Source organism: Octodon degus, unplaced genomic scaffold (assembly GCF_000260255.1).
Source record: "Octodon degus isolate 3935 unplaced genomic scaffold, OctDeg1.0 scaffold00130, whole genome shotgun sequence".
Classification (NCBI taxonomy): domain Eukaryota; kingdom Metazoa; phylum Chordata; class Mammalia; order Rodentia; family Octodontidae; genus Octodon; species Octodon degus.
The window spans coordinates 3910774-3918842 of NW_004524706.1; the positions used below are offsets into that span (position 1 = coordinate 3910774).

The 8069-nt window shown below is 38.5% G+C and overlaps 1 protein-coding gene and 1 pseudogene across 5 annotated transcripts in view; one reads left to right on the forward strand and one right to left on the reverse strand.

Annotated features, from left to right (window-relative positions):
* Positions 1–8069, forward strand: part of LOC101573127 (protein argonaute-3) — a 156479-nt gene that overhangs the window by 58515 nt on the left and 89895 nt on the right. For 2 of the 4 annotated variants that reach the window (XM_023701038.1, XM_023701039.1), the window contains one exon: positions 5614–5705. The exons of the other annotated variants lie outside the window; for them this stretch is intronic. The gene's annotated coding sequence lies outside the window, so the exon portion shown is untranslated. The remainder of the gene's footprint in view (positions 1–5613; positions 5706–8069) is intronic. 4 annotated transcript variants of the gene reach the window in all.
* Positions 1118–2345, reverse strand: LOC101572725 (annotated as a pseudogene). The gene has a single exon (XR_192747.2). The product of XR_192747.2 is annotated as a heterogeneous nuclear ribonucleoprotein A3 pseudogene (transcript).

Below are 8069 nucleotides of genomic sequence, written 5' to 3' on the forward strand. Positions count from 1 at the left end.
TAAAGAGTTATATGACTAAGAACTGAGATTTGCATATTGTATTGTCAATGTAAGAGCGTTTCTGAATTATTGGATCATGGTTTCTTTCTTTTAGTATCTTATAAGCATTTTTCTATTCTGATGCTCAATGTCCAATAGAGAAATGTAAGGCTGATTTGATTTTTTGTTTGTTTTATTTTTTGAGACAGTGTCTCGCTTTGTTTTTCAGGCTGGCCTTGAACTCACTGTATAGCCCAGGCTGACCTGAACTCGTGGCAATCTTCCTACTTCAGTCTCTTGAATTCTGGGATTACAGGCATGTGCCATGACACATAGCCTTAATTTTATTGTTTTTAGAAGCAATCTCCCTTTTTTGTCTAGTTGCTAGAAATTATTTATTTCCAACTACTTACAAGATCATCTTAGTTGGACATTTTGGGTCATTTTTATGTAGAGCATGAAATTGTAAATCATATTTTTTAAAAAAATCTGTCACTTTATTTTCTTTTAAAAAATTTTCATCAAGTGTGCTCTTTACTGTGACTTTTTTTTTTTAAAAAAAACCCTGTCTTTTAATACTTATGAAATGGAAGACAGCTTAGATGTTCAAATAAACTTATCAGTATTTTTCATGTATCTAAGTTTACAAAGTTTATTGATAAACATGGAGTAATACAGTGTATGAAAAACTAAAAACCTGCACAACTCCCATACATATATCCAGTTAAAACAGAACTCATTACCTGAATACAAGTCCTTCAAACCATTACAATAAATGTAATTGCTGCTATATTTCCTTTTTAAAGCTCTCACCACCACTCAGTAGAACTTGATCCACATTAACTGTTTGCCACTACACTCTGGGACTGTTTAACAGTGCAGGCAAATTTTGAATCCCTGGCCAACCTGAAACACGTACCCATTTTACCTCCATGAACAGGCAGCTCCATGCACTCTTTGGTCACCTACCTGCTCTTAAGGTCTTTTGAAACCATTAAGCATGAATGACCTATTTATTTCCTCCAAATGAGCAATATGTATGTAATCCAAAATTCAACCTAATGTGTAAGTCCCAAGTTTTGCACAACAGTGATCTTCAGAAAAATGTAATGCTGTGATGGGTACAGAGAAGATTCAAATTTTCCAGAAACTTAATGGCTGTGGACACACAGAAGATTTAATTGTTATCTTGATTCTGAGTACTTTGCAGTTTGCAACAACTTATTTTCATCCCTTTTCTGTTGTGTTTTAAAAGCTTCTGCTGCCATATCCACCACTTCCACCACCAGATCCATAACCACCACCATAGGGACTGTCAGAGCTTCTTCCACCAAAACTGCCCCCTTCATGGGTTCATAATTTGACTGTTGCTGTCCACTGTAATTTCCAAAATCATTATAGTTCCCACCACCACCATAGTTACCACCACCAAAATTTCCTCCTTCATTGTAACCATCATACCCTCCTCCACCACCACCGTATCCACCACCTTGGTTTCCATATCCTGGTCCACCACCACCATACCCTCCTCTACTACTGTAACCAGGACCACCACCATAGTTTCCACCATCACCTCCAAATCCATTATATCCACCATCACCTCCTCCATAACTACCTCTGCTGCCACCTCCTCCACCACCGTAACCTCCTCTTCCACCAAAGTTTCCACCACAGCCAAAATTTCCTCCACCACCTCCAAAGTTTCCTGCACGACCCATAAAGTTGCCAGATCCACCTCCATGGCCTCTTTGTGATCCAGCAGACTGCATCTCTTGTTTAGAAAGGGCCTTTTTCACTTCACAATTATGCCCATTAATAGTGTGGGATTTCTGAACAACAGTTTTATCAACTGTGTCGTGATCATCAAAAGTTACAAAAGCAAATCCTCTCTTTTTCCCACTCTGCCTGTCTTCCATAACTTCTATGGTTTCAATCTTGCCATATTTTTCAAAGTAGTCTCTCAAATTATATTCTTCTGTATCTTCTTTAATACCACCAACAAAAATTTTCTTCACTGTTGGATGGGCACCAGGCTTTACTGAATCCTCTCTAGAAACAGCTCTCTTTGGTTCCACTACTCGCCCATCAACTTTGTGTGGTCGAGCACACATTGCTGCATCCACCTCTTCAACACAAGAGTAAGTCACAAAACCAAAGCCTCTGGAGCGTTTTGTTTGAGGATCTCTCATTACCACACAATCTGTGAGTGTGCCCCATTTTTCAAAATGTTCTCTTAAACTATCATCGGTAGTTTCAAAACTCAGACCACCAATAAACAGCTTCCTCATTTGCTCTGGCTCCTTTGGATCATGGCCCTCCATTTTGAGACCGGACTCGCCTCTTCCAACTCGAGTTCAATATGGGACTGAGAGGAAGAGTTTACTGTGACTTTTATGGGTTTTTTGTTTTGTTTTGTTTTATGTATTTGGTACAAGGTCTCACAGTGCAGCTCAGACACAGCTGACCCTCCTGTTTTAAGCCTCCCCAGCACTGGGGAGGATTATAGGCATGTGCCACCACATCTGGAGTCAGTCATGGGATCAGCACACCTGGGGATGGGGCTGGCGCAGCATGTGGTGCCAGCATCAAACCCCAGTCCCTGTGGTTGCCTAAGCAGGCAGGCGCTTAATCCAATGAGCTATCTCGCTGGCCCTGTGGTGTGTGTTTTGCCACCCTATGCTTACTGCAATTTAGTCTTTTTATCAATTAAAAAAAATATTTTTCCTCCATTTCTTTGCCAAGTTCTGAAATGTTTCTTACACTACCTCCCTTTGACTGGCTGTGTTTCCCTGCAGTTCTTAAATGTCTGCTCTAAAATCTTTCTTCATAGTTGCATTAAGAATTATTTAGACAAAGAGGAAAGTGATCGATGATGTAAAGTGTGCCTAAGGAGAGTCACATGGAGAGAAAACATTCTCTCAGGCTTTCACAGAGAGCACATTGGCCAAGCAATGGCCGTGACTCATCTACATGGCTAACACTGACAAAAGATCTACAATCTGAGGTACAGGATCTCAGGATAAATCCTGAGGGCATTTCACTGACCTTATCAGACCCAAAAGCTACAACTCTTGTTGCATAGGTCCTGCTTTACCTTGGTCTTAACCATCCAGCAGAAAAGTATACAAATGAAGTATAAGAAGTAAAGCCATGCTGTTATGTTGAGCTGTAGGGGACTCAGGTCAACAATTTCTGGTCAACATTGCCAGTGAAGCGGAAGACTCAGTACTATTATGCCCTACTGAACTCTTTTAGAATATTTTGCTGAGTTTACACACCTATAATATTCAAATGATGGAACTTAACAAAAAAAGGGGATACAGATGAACGTCCATTTTGTAACTGTGTATTCAAAGTGGTTAGGATAGATAAATAGTTACATTCTCTTAATGAATAGAGGGATTTGCTCTAATGGTGTTTGTAAATAGGATATCAAGTCCGCATCTTGTACAGCAATTAACCACTAGGAAGAATGTATACAATGTGTTAATTATTGAAACTGTCCTAACAATTTGGTTTAAAAAAAAAAAAAAGCTTTTGCTGAAAAAAAAAAGAATTATTTAGAAAGGTTGGACAAATAGCTCGGTGGATTAAAGCACCATCTTGGGGCCAGGGGTTTGATCCCCTGGCCTGTCATGCTGGCCCCACCCCCTGGGGGGTGTGCTGAGACAGCAATTGAGACTGGGTGTGGTGGTGCTCTCCTGTAATCCCAGCTCTTGGGAGGCTATAAACAGGCCAGTCACTACGAGTCCCATCTAGTAGTGAGACCCTGAACACCCTGTAGACCCTTCTCTAAAATACAAGAAATAAAAAAAAGAATTACGTTAAAGAATTTATGTTAAAAAGTATAGAGTTGGAACTTTCATCTACTTCGTGCCAATGTTGCTGTTAAATTTTTTGTCATAGATGTTGCACTGCTGTTTTTATGTGACATCATTGTGTGGATACTAAGACATTTTTGTTGGTAGTTGAATGATATGTATCCTCCCAAACCTTCTGTCAGAAGGGACTTTGGGGGGGGCAAGACCGTCAGTTGCACCTTAGGAACATGGTACTTTTTCAGGTGTCTTTGCTTAAGTCCTCCGTACCTTTTTGTGCCGATGGATTAATTCTTTAAAATACAATCCCATTTCCTGTGCCTGTCAGTAATGTGAGTGATTTAAGTAGTATGAACTAGCAGCCATGAGTGATCCCAGGTCGTACTACCAGAGGACACTGCTTTGCCTTTTAAACTGCCTTTTTTTTAGTGTTAAAAATCAGAATTTGTGACAGTTATACAATTGGGGTTTTTTGGTTTGGTTTTGGTTTTTGAGCCAGAGTCTTGTGTATATAGCAGGCTAGCCTCAAATTCATGGTGATCTTTCTGCCTCAGCCTCCCAAGTTCTGAGATTATAGGTGTGTGCCACCACATCCAGCAGATACTATTTTTAACTTCTGTACATTTGAAATGTTTCAAAATAAGAATTACAGGGGCTGGGGAGATGGCTCAGTTGAATAAGCACTTGCCTGGCAAGCCCAAGGACCTGAGTTCAATCCCCAGTTCTCAAAAACAAAAACAAAATAAGAATTACAAAACTGCATACTAGTCTTTTCTGAAACTCATTTGAGACCATGCCCCATTCTCATGATACTTTTTGTACCTTCTTTCTCTATTTCCTTCTTAGATTTCCTCCGTTCATTTGGAGTGCTAAATATTGCACATCCCACCTAAAAGAGGACCCTTTCTTTTTAGGAGTAAAAATTATCTGTTCTCTCACTAGGTTTATTTATACTTTCTGTCATTCTCCCATGCTCAGAGGTGGCTTCTTGCATGGGTTCCACTAGCCCCAAGTACCTTGGGATTTTTTTTTCTTTTTTAAATTTTAGAGAAGGGTCTGCAGGATATTCAGGGTCTCACTACTAGATGGGACTCGTAGTGATCCACCTGTTTATAGCCTCCCAAGAGCTGGGATTACAGGCACTGTGCCACCACGCCCAATCTCAATTACTATCTCAGCACGCCCCGGGAGCGGGGCCAACACAGCAGGCCAGAGGATCAAACCCCTGGCCCCTGCACCTGCTTGCAGGTGCTTTAATCTGAGCTATTTAGCCAGCCCTGGAATATTTATTTTGTAATTTAGCATTTTTCTGGTTTTTATTATATCCTAGTTTTAATGAAGATACATGCTTTTTTTTTTTTTTTTTTTTAAACAATCTCTCTTGTTCTACACAGGTTCTAGGAAAAAGCTTGGAAACTTTGCAACTAAATTGTTGCTATACTCCTTTTCAAACATGAATTCTAGCTTTGAAAATTTTTAAGAAATAACTTCTAAGTAACCTATCAGTCAAATCACAAAAGAAATTTTAATTTGGGACCAAGGGGTAATTAATAATCATGTGTATCAGAACTGGTATAATCATCTAAAGCAGTTCTTAGAATTAAACTTTAAATGCATATTGCAAAAGAAAGAAAACATCAGTGACCTGAGCAGTCATCTCAACAATTTATAAAAATAGGAACATTAGATACAAAAATAATAGAAATAAGAGATTAAAACAAATTAAATAAAAACCAAACTTTTCTCTATCATTTTTGGTAGGGAGATTTCAAAGATCTGTAAGAAGGATAGTGACATGATCATATTTGTTTTCCAGAAAGAGACCTCTGGCAGCAGTGTGGAAAATAGATAGAGGAGAAAAAACTAATCTGAGAAGCCAGTTAGGAGACTTTTCAATCACTAGTTCAGGTAAGAGATGGTGATGGTCTAATGTGGGATGGAGAGGAAGGAACATATTCCAAGGATTAAGCTGGAATAATAAATTTAGAAACCATGTCCAGAAAAAAAAACAAAAAAAAACCTTGGGTATAGTTACTGGTACATGGAACCAATTGAAAACAAATAGAGTAGAAACTTTTATTAGGTTCTTGAAGGAATTACTTTGCAGAAAGCCAAAAGCTTAATGTCAGGCTTTATCTAAGGAAGAAGAAGCAACAGGAGATACATAGATTTGGTTTATGCAATTGTAGGTGGCAAGAATGCCAATCTGAAATCCTTGGAGCAGGCATCAGGAAGGGCAAGTGAGAATTCTTGTTCACAACATGAGGATGTTATCTATAGGTACAATTTCTCTTCTGTCTCTCTTAAGAAAGCTTCAGCCCTGTTTTTAAGGCTGATTAAATCAGGCCTATCTACATTATGCAGGATAATCTCCCTTATTTAGTTGATTGTGGATTTTAATTATATCTACAAAATACCTTTACTGCCACACCTACATTAGTGTATGATTGAATAAATGGCAACTAGAAACCTAGCCAACTTGACAAAACAGTGCAAAATAAAACAAAACAAAAAAAAAGACTTGGCCTAAAAATTACTGTGATTATTTAGTCCTTGAAAAAAACCCTTCAGGTGCAGTGACTGTGTGGTTTCCCAGAAGGGCATATACTCTAACACAGATTCTGAGTATGTGAGATTTCTACCACTTATGAACAGTGATCCTGTGGCAACTGAATATAGGTTGTACATCACCATGTATAGATTATATGTTAATATATCCAAAATTTGGGGGCCAGGGAGATGGCGCACTAGAATAAGCACTTGCCTGGCAGTGCAAGAACCCGAGTTCAATCCCCGGTTCTGAAAAAAAAAAAAAAAAAAGATGTCCAAAATTTGAGGATTCTGTGGAACATCTGGCTAGAGACATCGAGTATGTGGTTGAAATTTCTTATAGTTGGAATAAAGGCAAGATTGTTGAGATTCCATAGTGTATGAATCATATTTGAAGCACAACATGGAAAAGTCTTCAAGAATATACTTAACCAGGAAAGAGGATGCTAAAACTATGGACAGTACTTGTATATAAAGAGGAAAGAACAACTGAGCAAGTAGTGATTATCACAGGAAGTATGAGAGACCAAGACAAGAAGTTTGTTCTAAAAGTGAACAATTTTTCAGTTCAAAAATGATAGTTATTTCAGTATTATCAAAACCAAGCCAATGAAATTAGTTTATGTTTTCTAACTTCTGTTTTTACAGGTTTTTATCCACTATATATTACTTCTTGGAGAAGCAGTGTATGATACACTTCCCTCTTGCCCATCCAGCTATCCCCCTAGATTGAGTTAGGTATTTCTCTTATATATTCCCATAGTGTAGTATACCTTGCATATAATTGCATGGGTCATCTTGAATTACAAGTATTTAAGTTATGTCTCTAATTAGAATGAAAGCTTCCTTGAAGCTAAGCGCTGTCCATCACATTCACCAGTGTACCCTCTATGCTTAGCAATAATCTGTTTTTTTTTTTTTCCTTGAGACTGGTTCTCAGTAAATAGTCTAAGCTGAGGGTGGGGAGATGGCTCAGTGGAATAAGCACTTCCCTGGCAAGCATAAGAGCCTGAGTTCAATCCCCAGTTCCACAATAAATAAATTGTCTAGGCAGGCCTAAACTCATGGCAGTCTACCTCTGTCAGCCTTCCAAATCCTAGGGTTATAGGCCAGTGCCACTGTCCCCAGCTTGATAGCACAACTCTTGGTCATATTAAGCACAGAATTAGAGCATGGAGGAGGAGAATACAGGTAAGTCTGAAAAGTCACAAGTATTATAGAAGTAATGATATCTTGGCTGAGATTTAGTAACAGCAAATAAGAATTTGGATTGAGCAGCAAGTGCCAGGAATGAAAAATTTTTGAAATGCCTTTGTACTTTATTGAAAAACACAAGATAAAAACCAGAATGAATTGAATATATTAGGCATGTTGAGAAACCCTATTAACTTTCTTCCACAGTTAATCTATAAGTGTAATTTTAATTAGAATCATAGTAGGCTCTGTCATGAAACTTCATAAGTCAATATTAAGATTTATGGGCCAGGGAGATAGCTCAGTAGAATAATTGCCTGCCTGGTTAAGTGCAGGGTCCTGAGTTCAATCCCCAGTACTGCAAAAAAAAAAAAAATTTATGTGGAAGCATAAATGTCCAAGAAGAGCCAGTGCAATTTTAAAGAAAGTTGAATTGCCCTATTAAAAATTATAATGCAGGGGCTGGTGAGATGGCTCAGTGGTCTAAAGCGCCTACTTAGAACAAGCTTAGCAAAGCACAGGGACTGC